The sequence below is a fragment of the Schistocerca serialis genome, chromosome 5, assembly GCF_023864345.2.
Source record: "Schistocerca serialis cubense isolate TAMUIC-IGC-003099 chromosome 5, iqSchSeri2.2, whole genome shotgun sequence".
In the NCBI taxonomy this organism is placed as follows: domain Eukaryota; kingdom Metazoa; phylum Arthropoda; class Insecta; order Orthoptera; family Acrididae; genus Schistocerca; species Schistocerca serialis.
The window spans coordinates 67,495,932-67,515,387 of record NC_064642.1 but is presented as its reverse complement, the minus strand read 5'-3'; positions in this window follow the sequence as shown (position 1 = coordinate 67,515,387).

Below are 19,456 nucleotides of genomic sequence, written 5' to 3'. Positions count from 1 at the left end.
AATGGAATTAACGATTCTTGGCATCTAACTAGGAGTGTTAAGTACTCAAGCTTCCCAGCATGTTACGGAAACCTCTAATATTTCATAAACTACTCAAAATACGGATTTATGAATTTTGGCAACTGGTATTCTTCACGTGAGCAGTATACGTGTACGGGTACTGTGCATAAAACATTATCTTAATCTTGACATCTGATGTACTTCATTGAAGTGGAAGCTGCATCCGATATTGTTTATGAAAGACTGACCACCAAGGGCGGGCATAAAAGTACAATTAAGTCCTTCTATTAATCACCAAACTCACTCCCAGATACAAACGAAATCCTCAGACAAATCTTCAACTTCCCAACACATCTGTTCCACAATCATGCTGCCATTATTGGAGACTTTAATCATCCATCAATCTATTGTGTGTGTGTGGTTTGAGGTTTTCGGGCGCTAAACAGCGTGGTCATCAGCGCCCAAACGCATAGAAACAGGAACACATGCGGTGAAGGGACGAAGACGGACAGCGAACAAGGAGAACGGCTAAAAGACACAGATCTGACGCAGTTCCAAATTCTCACATACAGAGTCAAAACAAGAGGAGAAGAAACGCACTAAAAAGGAAAGGAAACACAAGGAAAATAGAACAGAAATCGAAGTGAAACAAGTTGGTAATCATGACTGGAGGACCTCTTACCTAAAACCTGGTACATTACAATTTTGTAAGTGATGGGTGTGTCAAGACGCCATGTGAAATAAAATAAAACACTTCCCCTGAAGACTACCACACCTGGTGGAAATATTTCTCTTGGCGATAAATGGCTATTACGTCTTTAAGGGTGTCGTTTTAAATTAGAGCAATTAAATTGGTATCACTGAGCATGAGGCAGCAGTAGCGGCAATTATTACTACATTGTAGACTGCTACTACTCTCGATGATGCAGCTGGAACATAAACATGAATAACTGGGGTGGAACGAATGAAAAGGAAACGGGATGGGAGAGATTCCCGGTGCGGCACAAATTTTCAGTTCTGTCCGTTGCACTGCGCAGCGTCCTGTGCTGCCGGAAGTCATTATTTTTTTCCTGTCTCTTTCCCATCCTGTTCCCATTACTTCCACCCCAGTTATTCACGACTGCTAAACAGCAGTGGGTGACTAAAAAAATTATATGATAAGTAAGCCAGATACAGATACAATCGTGAAATATCTCAAAAATGAATTGAAATCATTTAGCTCTGAGCAGCATCTTGTAAAGAGAACGCCACCAAAGTTCAACAGAACAGTCGACCAAGCACTGGATGGGCATGTATATATTAAAACAGTTCGTGATGGCAAAGATTCTCCGTGGTATACTCTCACTGTAATGATATTTCTGTAGAAATGTAGCTCACTGCTAAATAGGTACACAACAAAGCATAGTGCCTTTGGCTGTCAAAAGGACAATGAGTACAGCGTTCGACGACTATTGCAGTGGGGTCTCATCGAAAGATCTATCATAACATTCAAAGTAATTCCGGCCTTGCCGGAGTTAGTGTGCTGGCACTTTATGGATGACACAGGAAGCGAAATTGAAGGTAGCAAAGCGAAAGCAGACATTCTGCTGACGGAACTAAAAGCTACACATAACTCTGGGAGATGGCGGAGCGCAACTACAACACATGAAATATCGGTTCACTTTATTACGAGAATAATAAAGAAAATACATAACTGTATACAATACATTGCCACAAGAATGTGGCGAATTTTTTCATGGCATTTGAGTATTAAACCATTTCTCGATGCACACATTTACTGAAGTCTTCTCCGAAAGTACAAAGTTCTCAAAGTTCAGAATGACGGTTCAGTCTAAGACGTAAGTAACACATGTGTCCTAACCGGACGACACTGTCTGCTTGATCGGAAGTCACGAACTGGGGTGAGCCTTCTTCTGTTCAGGTTTATCTCGGTGTCTTGGTGCTGTGGCGCTGCGAAGTGGAGGGAAAGTGTGTGGCTTCGTCAGCACCTCCCATCTGTCATTGCGAAATACAGACAGACATCGTTATCTTCTGTGGTATCGATGCAAGGTGCCTACTTCGTTACGGTACCGCGATATTTGGACGATATCACACTGAACACAATTCGGAAATGTTCCATGCAGGTACGGAAGTACTGCTACAGTTTAAATTTCGTACCACTACTACAAATAGGTGTGCTAGAGATATTAGTGTCAGGGACGTTGCGACACAGCTGAAAACGCTAAAATTATATAACGCTCGGAGACCTGATGGAATCCATATGAGATTCAAAACTGTATTTAACCTGGTTTAACTCTCACTTAACCGCAACATACGACAAGACTTCTGAACAAAAACCTGTAGCTAGTGGTTGTAAGAAGACACAGGTCACATCGGTCTACTGGAAGAGTAATATAAATGACCCATAATACTGTTGTCCAATCTCACGTAGAACCATAATATATTCTGAGCTTAAGCGTTACGAAGACCTGTGAACCGCATCGGGTCCTCCATGCCAGTCAGCATCGATTCCGGTAACATGGGTTATGCGACTCTGAATTTGTGCTTTTGCCGCATGACATTCTCAAACTCATGGATCAAACTTATAAAGTGGATGCAGCATATCTTGACTTCAGAAAGCTGTTTATAACATCCTTCTACGTCCAAACGGGTATGTGGATATAATGACTGTGTTCGTGTGAGCCTGGTCGTAACAATAAAATGTTGAAGCTATCGTTTCTGAAGTGAACAACTGATTAGTGGGGAAAAGTGAGCAACAAGTTACTTTTCAGAATAACTTCCTATTCTCTCTGCTTATTTGAATTTTGAATAACGCATCTGACAGTGTTATCACACAGGGTAAAGATGAAACGAAAAAGGGGGCATCACGAAATTCCGAATAACCCACAGCAAAATCAAATTAATTATGTGAAATTAAACGGTCACCAGTACAATTGGACAATATCTGTTCATTATGAAATCAAGAATCAGAATAGTAATAATTATGTAATTGCTCGAGGAAACTTGGGTCGACAGAAGGTTAACGCATACGTAAGCAACACAACAACAGGATACCAAGTAACAAAGAGAAAATGTTAGTAAATGTTTTAATCTGTTAAAGAAATCGAAAGTAATAAGTTTGTGATCGTTACTGGAAGTTTTGGCTGTTGAAGACTTTCTGTTACAGCAAGAAATGCTTTACCTTGCAATAAGTGTTGCTTGCCAGGCTCATGAAATTTGCAAATGGAGCTCATTCAAATTATCTGTCTTAAATAATTAGGAAGTTATTGGAATAAATAAGCTTCAGCACAACTGCAAGGTTGGAATACAAAAAATTGAGGCATCACAAAATAACAGATACACAGCGTGTAATAAAAAGGTGCTAAATCTGTAAAAGGCGTAACTTAAATAATTTGCCAGCACAACTTGAGTTAGATTTACTTTACTGTTACATCACTTATCTCGTAATAATGAACATTGCTTTTATTTGTTATTGAACATTGACACCGACCTACGTAGGGAGAAAGGATTACCACGATAAAATAAGGGAAATCAGAGCTCGTACGGAAATATATAGTTGTTTGTTCTTTCCGCGTTATACGAGATTGGAATGATAGAAAATTGTGAAGGTGGTTTGATGAAGTCTCGGCCAGGCAATTAAATGTGATTTGTAGAGTATCCATGTAGATGTAGATGTAGAATAGCTAACTTATCGATAAGTCATTACTTATTAATCTCATCCTTATGTGGCAGCATTATTTTCCCTAAACGTACTGTGAGCAACAGAATTAAAGGATTACTTTTTCGAAACCTCGTAAGTGCCTCCCATTGTGACACGTAAGTTTGAAATTTGGCACAAGGTGCCTACAAATGCCCTCTGTAATGGTGCAAAAGGAGGCGGCTTGCGACATTACCCTCGAGCTCGAGAACGCTTCAAACAACGAGGTGTTGATGCACGCGAGAAAGGACGGAGCTCTGAAATTCATGTGAGTGGGTTAATGATGTCCCATTGGCACCAAATTTCGCCACAATTCCACCCATCGCTGACGTGGACGTGTTATACGATGGGAAGATCGTCACAGCTCCTCTTACCCAAATTTCACCCCTTCTTTTGATGTATCTGCCATGGAGGTCAGAACACCGACAGCCTGCGTTGAAATCGCGCGGGTCTCTTATCAATGATCGATGAAAACATTCAAAACGCACTGTCAGTCAGAATGGGCACGAAAAGGCCTCACGGGGTGGCATATGATTCCCACACATTTCGCTGTCGAAAACAACAGTTCGCAGTGCGACGAGGAAAAGGAATACGTTCTTGACAACCTCTAATATTGACGACATCTCCCTGACTCTTCAACCATCTCATAAGAGGCTTGTATACGTGCCTACACTCGTCCCGCCTCAAAATTAGTTACTGGGTTTCATGTGGACCAAACTTTTCACTCTGCACGAATAACGCGTGTTCACTCAATCACATGTTTAACACTGCAATGCGGCGCACTCTCTGACGTCACACAACAGCGCCCAGGGAAGCTGCTGGCTCATCACTTTACACTTTGACAAACGATACAAATTTAATAAGATTACCTATCTGTTCCTTTTTAGCATGATAGAGTGTAATTGTAATACAAATTACATTAGAGCTGATTTACCTTGGTTTAGCAACATTTGCATTAATTACAAAACCAACTTCCATTATTAATCACAGATGAAATTTCAAAATAAACAGAGGGAATAATGAGATAATACTTACAGGATATAATGAGTAAAATTATTGATCTATATTTGTAAGTTATTGTAGTGTTACAATGTGACTCGATGCCACTTTATTAACAAAAGTACGATCACGTAGAATATCAAAAGAAGTTTGTGACTGTACTGAGCACTTGTTGGTAGTGAGGAAGCAGGATGTAACTTTGGATGGAAAGTCATCAAAAGACGCAGAAGGAACTTTAGGTGTGTTCCGTGGAAGTGAAACGGTAGCCTTATTCTTCATGTCGCGTATTAACGACGTGGCAGGCAATACCAATAATAGCTTGAGACTTTTTGCACTCTATGCAATTATCTATAATGAGGCTCTTTCTGAAATAAGAAGCAAAATTCTCAAGGCTGATTTTGATAATATTTCACACTTGCGGAAGGTTGCACACTCATTTTAAATGGAAAGAAACGTGAAAAAACTTTCCACTTCACAAAATGCAGAAATATTGTATTCTACGACTACAAAATCACTTACCCGCAACCAGCCTCGGGCATCTCATATGGGGGTATCAGTTGGTATCTATGAAATGGAATTATCACACATGCTCAGTAGTAGGTGAAACAGGTGGCAGACATCGGTTAATTTGCAAGGTACTGGGAAATTTCAGACAGTCGGCAAAGGAGATCAGGCGTCCCATTTTAGAATATTGGTCAAGTTGTTGGGACACATAGCAAAAAGGACTGCAGGGGTTATTGACGTATACAGATAAGAACAGCACGAATTATCACGGGTGTGGGTGACTTGTGTAAGTTACATAGAGAGAAGTGTCCGAAGGACACCACTGTGTCACTGCCTGGTGGTCGTCGACTGAGGCCGTTCTGGAATGATGGATTTGTCTCTTTGGGAGACCAAGAAAAAGAACTACAGTTGCTTTAACGGAACTTTGAACTTCATGGACCTCAAAAGACGATTGCAATATTGCAAAATATGCCTATATTCCTAGCGATTATATAACAGGAACAGGAAGCAAGTGCTGTACTGAAGTCGTTGGAAACGTTATACTTTGATTTCGACTGCCATGTAAACATAGCATTAGAGTAACCAAATTACTTCGTATCAGCAGGTCTGCATCAACACTTTAGGCGCAGAAGGTCTGTTAGACAGGAAAGGTGCTCGACCTATGCATCTGAATCAAAGCAATGTGGTGCGGATATGGAATCGGTTCCAGTTGACAGTTGCTGAGAAATTACACCACAAAGGCCGTCTAGCATCTACAAGTGCACAAGATGATTGTTATCTACCATTTTTGACTCAATGTAACACTTGGCTGAGTACTGCAGAACTGAATTCGGCGTTAGAAGAGGCTACAGGTCGTCACGCATTGCACTGAACTGATAGGAGGTGATTGCATGGTGCTAATCTTCAATCCCAGTGACCATGGCGAACACAACATCATACAACACAAAACCGTAGATTCCACTATAGATGGGCAAGGAATCATGGAGAATAGACGCCCCAGGACTAGCGTCGCGTATTGCTTACGGACAAAACTTGGATCTGTTTGTACCCTGATAGTCGCAGACAACATATTTGGATACAATCCGGTAATACCGAACGCTTCCAGCACTGTGATCCGCATTTGCAGCAAGATTGTGGCGACGTTCTGGGGTGGAGTTACTTGGAGCCACCGTACACCTCTGATGGTTGCCGAGGACCATCTCACTGCTTTGCAGTTAAAGGACGATATCCTGCAATCAGTAGTAGGACCTCATCACCATCAGTTCAATGACAATTTCTTCTTGGTGGATGATAACTCTGTTTTCATGGTGTTGTTCTCTGTTCCTCGGAGATGACCCCAACCGAATCTGTGTGGGAACGTTTGAGATGAACGATTTTTGAACGTCCACAACGACCACCTGGTCTGCGCAACTTACACAGCATCGTCATTGAAGTGCGGAACAGTTTGTCTAGCGGTGGGGTTACGATCTCATCCGTGCTACGCCACGGCGGGTCTGAGCAAGGGTGAGTTCCAACTCGTATTGACGTTGCTCAGAGTGCTGTGAAAGTAACCCTGTGGGAAACAGACGATTTTGTCGTTACACCAATGTGAGTTATTTTAATTTGGTGATTTGGACACACTGCAAAAAAATGCGCTGCTGAGAAAAAGCAACCGTCAAAGACTCTGCCACCTGGTATCAGGGTGTAATATATTTATATTGAGGGGTTATAGAATTAGCGATTCATTTGTCACAGTCATCGGGGATCCCATGGTGCTCAGGAGACCTATCTGGGTCTCCTCTACTTTGACTCTTTAGGTAACAGTGTTTGCAACGTTCATTCTAGGGTACTACCGTGCCTCACGGACGAGTACATGTTCCTTTTGAACAGCATCAGCCACATGAAAGGGGTCACATTGTGGGCGTACGGGAAGCTGGATGGGCGTATTGCGTGCACATTGCTGCAGATGTTAGACACAATGCACCGGCGGTGTGTCTCTGCTTTCAGTAGTCCCCTGTGGAACGTTCCACACCTGAAGACGAGGTTCTGAACATCCATGCAGTACAGACACACGTCAGGATTGGCGTATTGTGCGGCGGGGCCCACCATACATCATCCAGGGACGAAATCCAGACCATGTAGACCCTGCTGCGTCATCAGGTACCATTAGTAATTGTCTACATGCAGCAGGATTGAGGTCACGGATGCCTCAGGCTACCATTCACACCACGACACCGGAAATCACACCTCATCTGATGTCATTAAAGAGCTGACTGGACAATAGAATGGGGCTCTTGTTGTCAGTGATGAGAGTAGGTTCTGTCTTTGTGAGTGATGGACGTACACGTATATGGCGTAGACATGATGAGTTGCGTATTCCAAACTGCATTACTCCCAACCCAGGCTTCAGGGTGTGTGTGGTGGAGGGGGGAGGGGGGGGGGGCGCATCAGTTACCACTAGCAGTCACATTTGGTTTTCCTGCAGGGTAAGGCAACCAGTGCCAGAGTGCCAGCTACACTGCACAGGCTGTTATTACAGTGCTACTGTCATTTCTTCGAGAGGACGGTGATGTGCTTTTTCAGCTGGACAGTGCACATCCTCATACTGCTGCTGCGATGCAACATGCTCTTCGTGGTGCAGAGCAATTGCCCTGGAAATTCACCAAATCTCCCACATACTGAACTCGTGTGGGACATGACGAAGCGGGAAATTCCTCGTTTGCCATGGACTGCAACATCCATTGCCCAATTGCAATGAAAGGTGCAAGACGCTTTGGATAATCTATGGCAAGATGCCATTCGGCGCCTTTGTGATTGTATACATTCGAGGATGCACGTCTACTTTGCTACCAGAGGGGGTGGGGGTGGGGGGTATTGTACTGTGCACTGATGAGAGTGTTTGGGCATCCTTTGCTATGACATGTTTATTTTATCTGGTCTGAACTTACCATACACACCTGTCACCTCACTTGCCAATAAAATGACTCTGTCCTTGACGGAATTGCATTTTTTTCCCGCAATAGGTATATGTATGCCTCACAGGCAGTACTTTACTTCTATGCCACGAATTTCGAAATAAAGGACTGATTCTAAACTCTTGTTGATGTGTGCATATTTCGGGTGTGAGGCTGGCATCCGTAGCAAAAACTGAACCCCATACATTCACAATACATGTCCTTCACTGCTCGCACAACGTTCAAAGAACCGGACCATAAAACGGAGTGTTAATTTTGAATGAAAAACGTAGACTGATCGCCTCTGAAACAAGGAAAATTATGCAGTGTCTTAATTTACAATTTGTTACAAGGCTGGCAACTGAAAGTGGAGAAATGCCGATACCAGAGCCGGATGAGATTATGACAGTGGAGGTGATTACAGTGACGATGAAGCAGAAGACAGTATAGTAGCCAACATTCTAAGGAACGCAGTTGTGACCACATGCAGCTGTTCTCCACGTTGTCACCTCCATCCAAATGTTGCTCATAATTGGAAGATGGCCGATTAAACATGCCGAAAACGGTCATTTCGATAAATGAGATATTCTGCACTCTTGACTGTTTTTACTAATTGATAAACATTTAAGGCTCATATGAATCAAATGATCCATCGTTTTTGTTTTAAGTGCACCTGAACGCTCTTGTTTGTGATTTACCTTTCTCGATACAGAAGGCTGAGATTGTAACTACACTTTCCTGTTATTTTCTCGTATGTTACTCATTTTTCTATTCCTTTCCGTACTCACAAATTCCTTTTTGCTGATTGCACTTAGAAGTCCTGCTGAGAGAGTGTGTCATTTACAAAAAGCATTATTAAATGGAAACTGAAGCCGAGACAGAAACTATCAAATAAAATCAGGGCTTAAAAGCGAAATGCCATTATTAGTAAGCGACTGTCCGGGATCCCGGAACCCAAATCGAGTTGCAGGTTGCCTATCTACGGGCTTCCAGTGCAACAATATTTCGCGTAATTAATGACCGAACTTAAAAATTTAAAAAGCTGTCATCTACTCATTATGAGTTACAATCCTGTGTTAAAAGTTTGGTAAAATGAGAAAGTATTACAGTTAGAAACGGTGTATATATTTTGAGTTAGCGTAACTGACGACAAACAAACACCTGGACTTTATTCGTCAACTATTTTAGAATGAGAGCAGTTAGCGACTTGAAATGATCTTTATATATAATTTCAAATATTTACGAAACATTTACTCTCTGACACCACCACAAAATGATGAAAATCGCTTACTATATTTTCGCTATTCATGCATTAAAACTACAGATCCAGACAGGACGGTTAATTTATTGCTTCTTTATTACCGACTCTATTCGCAACATATTCTGGAGACAGTATCCACATAAGCCGGTGAGTGCCCCTGAAAAATTATATCGTTACACGACGCATAGTTGGCGGAACATGAGGTCATAGACATCTGGGTGCGTGAAAGACTACCTTCTGCTTAAAATGGAGTGCGAATTACCCAGACAATATTCATATTTCCGACTGCAACACTACAACCCTGTGCCTCACATAATTTTCAGATACTAGATTTCGTGTGTTTAAAACTATTTTTCGTAATTATACGTATTTATGAGTATTAGTTTAGTGTTTATGAAAATGTAATATATGCTGGAAGAATAAGTAACAAGAAACTATATGAATGAGATTTTCACTCTGCAGCGGAGTGTGCGCTGATATGAAACTTCCTGGCAGATTAAAACTGTGTGCCCGACCGAGACTCGAACTCGGGACCTTTGCCATTCGCGGGCAAGTGCTCTACCAACTGAGCTACCAAAGCACGACTCACGCCCGGTACTCACAGCTTTACTTCTGCCAGTACCCGAGTTCGAGTCTCGGTCGGGCACACAGTTTTAATCTGCCAGGAAGTTTCAAGAAACTATATGACGTCGCTACAGCAGACAAACTGGCGGTGTCAGGGAAGTTTATATTGTACGACATACAAAGAATATCTTTCATGCAACAACAACATCGCTTGCGCAGCGCGCACGGTATTAGAAGCGAGCACAGAGTTGATTTGCGAAGCATCTGCGATGTGACGCGGTACAGACGTGTGTGCTGGTGCGTAGATGGCAAATGGAGATTGTGCTACAAATGGTGTTGTAAGAATGAAAGAAAAATATAAGTGAGCGAGCACGTGTATTGGTACAGTACACTCTGTCAAGAATATTTTGGAACTAATGAAGAACACGGTGCACCCGAAATTTATGTAAGCTGTTCGCTAATCAAGAAGAGTCTATTGCCAATAATGTATTTCATTATAAGCAATATCTTTCAGCACTAGCAAATCATCGCAAAGTAAGATCCTGTGAGTAATTTTTAGCTGTATAATAGGCATTTCAGCGGTATAGTGACTTTTTTGGAACATTAGAGTGTATTTAGTCAAAGCATGAACTTTGCAAGCGAAACTTTATTGACGCAAGTCGTTAATCAACAGCATAGTCTTATTCTCCTCTCCATAGCTTCCTAGAAAGTTATGAGTGAAAGAAACAGTTAAAAGAAAAGAGATTCAGTTAACTATACAATTGAGTTTCAATCAAGTAATTACTGCAGTAAAAGCTGCAGTAACGATAGTTGTTCATATAGTGTCGCACTGTTACTGCAGACAATCAATTCTAACCGAAAGTAATTTAAGGGCAATTCATATTTCTATGACAAAAGTATTCTGATTCCTTTGCAGTCAGACTAATTTTATGATTTTATGTTGTGTTCTGTAAATGTTATTATGTACGTATGTCTATGTAATATTAGTATTGACAAGTAATTGTTGCCATGAAAGCTTTTACGGCATGATTTGAAAAGTAATCAGTAAGGAATAGTAATTAAATTTGATCACTATTATACAAACATCCAAGCAGACAGCATTACTGTGAATTACATAATGCAAAACTGTTTCTAGGAAGTGTTTCTAGTCGTTGCATACTACTGGTTTTCATAATTAACATAACTGCGTCCCAAATTAACGTCCTTAGTGTTCACGTTATATGTGTTCTCTACATCTAAGCTCGCGCTAGTTCGGTTCATTCAGTTCCCCCATTATCATTCTTGCCCAGTATTAGCGTAATTTCGAAATTATTACCCTCATTTACCAAATTATCTTTTGCTCGGTTTGGAGCTGGCGATCGCCTTCATTCTGCAGTCTAAAGTCATTCTAACAATTCTGATATACAACATTAAGGCTAACTGCACTGAAACCGTAAGTTTAAATTACCAGTCGTTTGAAGTTGTTTCATGCATGTCTTAAAAGACTTTAATGACATGCTAGTCTTTAAAGAATTGGGTGTTTACTGGTCTTCCAGAAAACAGTTCTTACCCAGTGCAATTGAGGCGTTAAGAACCATAGGGTCGTAAGTCACAGCGTCGGCGATTGTTGCATGAATGCATGCTCCCGCTGTCTATGGATCTTGTGGTGAACCAGATTTTTCCATGCTGTTACAGACATTGTATATGTGAGCACTCACAAAAATCTGTCTCACTGATTTCCCTGATGTTCGTCTCCATGTAGACCTAAAGGACGAAGCAAAATGTTGTTGCTGTGCACCGCCAACTGGGCAACATAATTGAGCGACTATACCACGCATGTTGTAGTAGTAATAGTCTTTTGTATATGGAGATATATTGACACTTTCATCAGAAATTCAAGCCAATGAACTTGCTTAACGAGTATGATAACGAGGAACATGAAGCGTTGAAATGGGCTATAATTTTGTGTGTGGTGCATTTAGTATCTGTTCTTTATGTCCTGATTCTAGTTTCTCATTAAGTACAAACTTTTTATGTGCCAAAAACACCCTTGTCATTAGCATACATAAGGAAATTTTGTAAATTAACATTAACAATTAAAGTAATGCTAAATATATATCTCATAGTACGTTACTGTTGTATAGGAAATATAGGATGTTGAGATTTGGTTAGAAAACAAATCAGACCTATGATGCGAATGGTTTCTTTACAAATTTGATTTTCACAAATTTTTTCTTAAAAGTTTGTGTTTTTGCTTTTAGGCCCTGTAGTTCGCATTGCTTCAATTCATTCTACAGAGTCGTTGTAATGAATGTTGGTTTAGGTTTCGTTTTGCTTTAGGGCGCAAAAACTAATTTGGGGTCATACGCACCCAAGTAAAAACTATAGAACACGAATACAGAGAGCAGTTAAAAAACGACTATACGTCAGTCCCAATTGGCATAATGGAAGACAGCTAAAATCAGGAACGTGGAAAAATGGCTACAAATGACATCATATAGAAACGGAGGTCCAAAACTAAAAATTAAATTGCCTTCTCCATATTGCTTTGGCGGATAACAAATAAAACGCTTTCGATAGCCCGTGTGTCATTTCCTAAAACGGCCTATAACTCAGACGCAAACCCAAGCTGGAACGTAAATGGTTAAAAAATGGGCATTCCTTCAATAAATGGTGGACAGTTACAACTTGGATGGAATGTGTACAAAGTGGTGGGGCCGACAGAAGGTCGTCCAAGGTGCTAGGAGAGGCTTAATAAGCCGGAGCTTATTCCCTTGAAGGGAAGACAATTGGTGATGCCAAAGGGACACCATCTCCTGACAGACGGCAACACAGAGATCATTGGAGGGAATATAGCTTCTCGCGGACTGAGGTAAGAGGACTGAAACCTTGGCAGCAGCGTCAACAGCCTCGTCTCCTGGCAGACCAACATGACCAGGAACCCACAGTAACTTCATACTGGCTCCAACAAGAGAGAGCAAGTGACAGTTTTTCTGGACCTGCTGCACTAAGGGATGAACGGTGTACAGCGCACATAGACTTTGAAGGGCGTTGAGTGAGTCTGAGTAAAGGACACAACTGAAAAAGCTGTGTCGTCGGATGTACTCCGTAGCCTGGTACATTGAAGCGCACGGCTGTCAATACTGAGCAGTGTGTCGGAGGCCGATATCGAAAGACACGGGTGCCAATGACGAAGACACACCCGACCCCATGGTCAGTCCAAGAGCCATCAGTGTATACAAAGGTACTATAGCTAAGTTCCATGCGAAGGTCGTGAAATTGAAGGCGATAGACTGAGGCTGGAGTAGTGTCCTTAGGAAGCGAATGAAGGCCAAGGTCAACATAGGCCGCTTCACGAAGCCTGGAGGATTCAGGCTTCAGGATTGTGAAGCTAAGCCGCAGTAGCAAGTGCCGAAAGCGGACTCCAGGAGGTAACAGAGAAGAGGGACGCTCGCCACATTGGCCATCAAATGAATCATCAAAGAAGGGGGCATAGGATGGATAGCCACGCATGGCAGACAAACGGCATGCATACCTGATGAGACGAAAGTCATGGCGGTAGGAGAGTGGTAGGTCAGCAGCTTCAGCATAAAGACTCTCAACTGGGCTAGTGTAAAAGGCCCAGTGGCCAAACAGATGCCACAATGGCGGATAGTGTTGAGACAGCGTAACAGGGATGGACGTGCAGACTCATAAACAAAACACCCATACTCGAGTTTCGAAGGGACAACGGACCAGTAGAATCGGAGTAGGGTGGTTCGATCGGCACCCCAGGAAGTACCACTGAGGTCACATAGGACAGTGATGAACTGCATACAGCGGGCTGCCAGGTAAGACACATGGGAGGACTAAGAGAGTTTCCTACCGAGCATGAGCCCCAGTAATTTCGTAGTTTCAACGAACGGAAGGGCAACAGGGCCAAGATGTAAAGATGGTGGGAGAAACCAACTGCGTCGCCTGAAATTCATACAGACGGTTTTGTCAGTGGAAAAGCGAAAGCCATTGTCGATGCTCCAGGAGTAAAGAAAATGAAGACATCGCTGAAGACGCCGCTCAGTGAGGCAGGTCCATGGAGAACTGCAATAGATGGCAAAATCGTCAACAAAAAGAGAGCCGGTTATGCCCAGCAGGAGACATGCCATTATAGGGTTAATGGCGATAGCAAAGAGGGCGACGCTCAGGACAGAACCCTGAGACACACCGTTTTCCTGGATAAAGGTGTCCGACAAGGCAGATCCCACACGCACCTTAAAAACTCGGTCTTTTAAAAATGCCTCAAGGAAACAGTACAAGCGGCTTCGGAAGCCACACGTGTACAGAGTACGGAGGTACCAGTTCTCCAGAAGGTGTCGTAGGCGTTCTCCAAATCGAAAAACATGGCCGCAGTCCAGGATATCTGCTGAAAGCCATTCATGACATGGGTGAACAAACTAATGAGATAGCCAACTGTAGAACGCCGCACTCAAAATCCACACTGTCGATTCGTCAGTAAATTGCGAGACTCGAGCCACCATACCAACCAAGCATGAATCAAACGTTCCATCACCTTGCAAACGCAGCTGGTAAGAAAGATGGGGCAGTAGTTAGAAGGAACGTTTCTGTCCTTAACAGGCTTAGGTATGGATATCTCGGTGGCTTCACGCCAACATCCAGCAAAAGTGCCCTCTGCCCAGATGCAGCTGTACGTGTTAAGCAGAAAGTGCTTGCCCACAAGGGAAAGGTGCTGCAACATACGAATGTGGATGGTGTCTGGCCCTGGGGCGGAGGATCAGGATGAACTGAGAGCATCATCTTGCTCCCTAATGGCATTGTAGCAGTCACGATTCGGAGAAGAGAAGGGTATCGCTTGAGTCTCCTCCGCTCGTTTCCGATGGAGGAAGAAAGTGTGATAGTGGGATGAGCTCGAAACTTCTGCAAAATGGTGGCTCAAGGTGCTGGACATAGCAATAGGGTCGATGATGGCATTGTCTGCTACCGTAAGGCGGGAAATTGGGGAATGGATCTAGGTCCCAGAGAGCCATCGGAGGTTGGTCCACACGGCAGAGGATGGGGTGGAGCTGTTAACAGAACTAGTCAAACGATAAGATGGTCGAGATGGCTCTGAGCACTACGGGACTTAACATCTGAGGTCATTAATCCCCTAGAACTTAGAACTACTTGAACCTAACTAACCTACGGACATCACACACACCCATGCCCGAGGCAGGATTCGAACCTGCGACTGTAGCGGTCACGTGGTTCCAGACTGTAGCGTCTAGAACCGCTCGGCCACTCCGGACGGCTCAAACGATAAGTCGTAACATGGGTGAGCGATATGAGCATCGAGAATAGAGCTCGTGCGCTGCTACTGCAACTATTTTATATGAATGGTGGCAATGACAGCTCTGCATTGAGGGAGTGTCGCCGACTGAAAAGACTGAGGAGACGTCTAATGTCATTAAATGGTTTAATTAAGCACTCCGTCCTCAGGCCACAAGTGGTCCATCGGTACCATCCGACCGCCGTGTCATCCTCAGCTGAGGATGTGGATAGGAGGGGCGTGTGGTCAGCACACCGCTCTCCCGGTCGTTATGATGGTTTTCTTTGACCGGAGCCGGTACTATTAGGTCGAGTAGCTCCTCAGTTGTCATTACGAGGCTGAGTGCAGCCCAAAAAATGGCAACAGCTCATGGCGGGTCGGGTGGTCACCCATCCAAGTACCGGCCACGCCCGACAGCGCTTAACTTCGGTGATCTGACGGGAACCGGTGTACCCACCAAGGCCGTTGCCAAATGGTTTAATTAAGATGATGATGAAATTCAAAAACACAGGTGTGGTACCTGGAAGAGAAGGCGTCCTATCATGGTGGAAGTTGTTGACGAGGTAGCTGTTTCTAAAACCTACACTGCAGGACGTGCCCCTCCAGTGTTAGTGCTAGCGCTCGTGAAGTCTCATGAGAATTGCCCATCAAACTGTCAATAGTATCGAAAGTTTCGCCGTCTATTTTACACTGATACCTGCAAAAGACCATTGTTCCAGTAACTTGAATTCCATGATCCACAACAACGTTCTGAATTTGTTCTTCGGTTTCTGCCACAGATCGAAATTGGTGACATATTGCCGGGAAATGTTCATTGGAGTGACGAGACACATTTTAAACTTCTGGGTACAGTGAATACGCAGAACGGCCGAATTTAGGGTGCCGCTAAACCGCATATTGTGCACGAAGAATCACTGTTCTCGCCGTATGTAACTGCGTGGTGTAGATTTTGAAGCACCTTTATTCATGGTTGTAATTCTTTGAAGAGAATATACCCAGAGGGCCTATGGGGTGTACCATGACATCTGCATATGGTTACTGCTATGGAGTAGAGCAAATGCGTGGAAGCCACTGTTTTGATGCTACGAGTAAATGGGGTAACACTTCATGTCACCTGTCCACTAAAAGATTAGCTTAACGCAACTTTCAAAAATGTTCAAATGCGTGTGATATGGGACTTAACTGGTAGGGTCATCAGTCCCTAAGCTTACACACTACTTAACCTAAATTATCCTAAGGACAAATACACACACCGATGCCTGAGGGAGGACTCGAACCTCCGCCGGGACCAGCCGAATGCAACCTTCCAAAAAAGTGTTATCTCCAGAGGATTTCCAGAAGCATGGCCTGCGATATCACCTGGTCTGGATCCGTGCGATTTATGGCTCCGAGGATATGCAAGAGAACGGATTTACCAGGGACACTTTCGGTCTCTACCTGAGCTGAAGGCCAATATGCAGGTACTTGTTGTTCAGATTCCACCGTAACTGCTGAGAGCAGCCATTGATCATGTCATTTCACGGGTGCAGCATCTCGTCGACGTCTTTGGCTCATGTAAACTAATTGGGTGAATTTTGGTTGATAATAAAATCAACGCTCTCACTTGTTTGATCTTTTCTGCCCACGACCAATTCCTAATCAATTACATCTGGAAACATTTCTATACGATGTTCTTGCATTTACAACGCCATTTGCACCTGGTGGATAAAACTGAAACTAATTTTTTTCCCACCATGAACCGGTTCTGAATTACCGCATTAGAATATCTAGCATGTTTCGCTGTCATACAGTGTTTACTGCCAGCACTAGAGCTCCATGAGTAACTACACTTCAATTTTAACCGCTCTGTCTAATGAACTGAGGCACTGAGAGTTATAAGGGGCCAAAGCACAGGAACAAAGATCTGAGAAAAGTGGAATTTGTTAAAGTTAATCTTGCAGACAATCCACCAGTGTCATGGATCTGACTTGACTTTCAACCAACCAAGTATTAATATCCTATATTTCTACCTGGTACTTTATAGAACACTTTACAGCCGGAGCTGATATTATTGCTTTGGGCTAGGAGCAGGTCTGATATCCGCCGATGCCTCTCGCTTCCTCCCCAATAATTTCGCAGACCCCCGCGCTGCCGGCGACCCTCTCCACGGCGGCAGAGGACCCCCTCTTCCACTCTGAGCCGCCGCTCGCCCCCCTGCCGGCAATTACCTCTGCACGTCACTCTCTCTGGCCGTGGAGAGCGCTTTCCCAGCCACCATTGCGCCAGTGCCCCAACAGCAGCCATTACACTACTTCACCTGACAGATTCGGGTCGAGAGTTTCCTCGTCACGCAGTGGAATTTGCAGCAGAGCCTGAGATTGATGGGGCAAGGTAAATTAGGAATAATTGCTGGGGTAAATAGCTTCGTCAGTAAGTTGTGGGACGTCCGGTAATGCGAAGGAAGCCCGTTGAAGAGACATGTGTAGCGTCAGTACGAAACCGTTCTAGTAAATCAACGGTGAAATGGCAGTCATGAAGTGGGAGTATTCATATACCAACCAACTCTCTCTCTCCCTCTCATATGGCTTTCATTGTTTTTTTCGACTGATCACTCCTTTCAGCATATACTCGGTCCATTCACTATCAGAGCCAACACAACGGGAAGCTTCGGCGACGATGTACCGGCACTACTGTAAACAGAACTAAAAAGATGTCAATCGGTTGGTGATAGTAAGGAGGTAGATGTGACAGGAAGCTAGCTTAATGTAAAACTGTCACTGCCTTTCGTGATGTCCTTATCATGAATCCCTACTAAATCATACTAATATTATAAGTGGGGAAAGTAGCTGTCTGTTACGTGTCCCTGATTAAACCACTGAAACCGATTTCGATGAAATTTGATGTGCAGATAGCTTCAACGCTGAGGAAGAACATAGGCCACATTAGAAAGTGCGTTGTACAAGACACTTATTGGCCTGAAGAATATTACGCGAATTAGGGAAAATATTTAGTCTTTCGAAAAGCTGTTTACTTTTTGACAGTGAAACGTAATAGTATTTGTGTAAATTATTTTATTGTTTGCTATGTTCTACGTAATACGATTCAACGTAATTAATACAACGTCCATAAATCCTTAACGTGTTCAATCCAGTTCGCAGCTCGTTGCTGCCTCTGGATGACGGGGTCCTCGGTTCTATTCCAGGCCTTGATGGGGATTTTCTCTGCCAGGAGACTGCGTGTTTACGTTGTCCACATCATTGTATCATCATCACTGTCATCATCGGTGAGAGAGGCTAGATTGGACTGTGCAAAAATTGGGATGTTGTACGGGCGCTAATGACCGCGCAGTTGAGCGCCGCCACAAACCAAACATCACCGTCTTTAATTCATATTTCCATACCATTACTATTGATTATGAAAGTAAGTCTGTCTGTTACATTTTCACGACTAAACTGCTTCACCGATTTTGATGAAGTATGGTATGGAAATAGCTTGAACGCTGAGGAAGAACACAAGTAAAATACGAAAAAAGATCGAGTGATAAGAGGAAAAAATAGGCAATGTTGTGCAAACCTTTATTACCCACGGTACATCCAGGAATGCCCACACCCAATATAGCATACCAGAATATCGGTTGCCTCTAAATCATGTGAATCTTGATATCACATCGTTATGCAACCAATTACTATTGTTACTATTATTATTATTATTATAAAGCAAAAGTGCACTCATGTATTTATTAATAATTTATTAATTCTAATTCACTATAGAAAACAAACATTTATAACAAGAATTACCTTCAATGTGATGCTTAAGCCTGTTTATCTGCACACAGATGGCTGTTTCGTGGGTGAATCGTTGACAAAGTAAGCTGCATTTCTTCGTCGATGGATCTGTGTCGCTCTCCCTTTGATGTTTTAATTTGATCCAATGTCGAGAAGCGCAGTTCACATAAAAATGTAGATGAAAATGGGGACAACACATTAACCGCCATATCGAAGATAGTTGGATGATCGCTGCTTATGCACAACCAAATTGTATGCTAACGCATTTCGAAAACTTTTGATTTCATTCTTCTGTGCTCTTTCATATCTGCCATTTTATCTTTTACGCCTAAAGTTAAAATATTCGAAAAATGTTACAATTCCGCTAATGGAACGAGAACCCGTTAAACATCTTCAACACTCTTTCCAAGATATTGTTTGAAATTCTGCTAAATTAGTACTAAACGTCCTAGTATT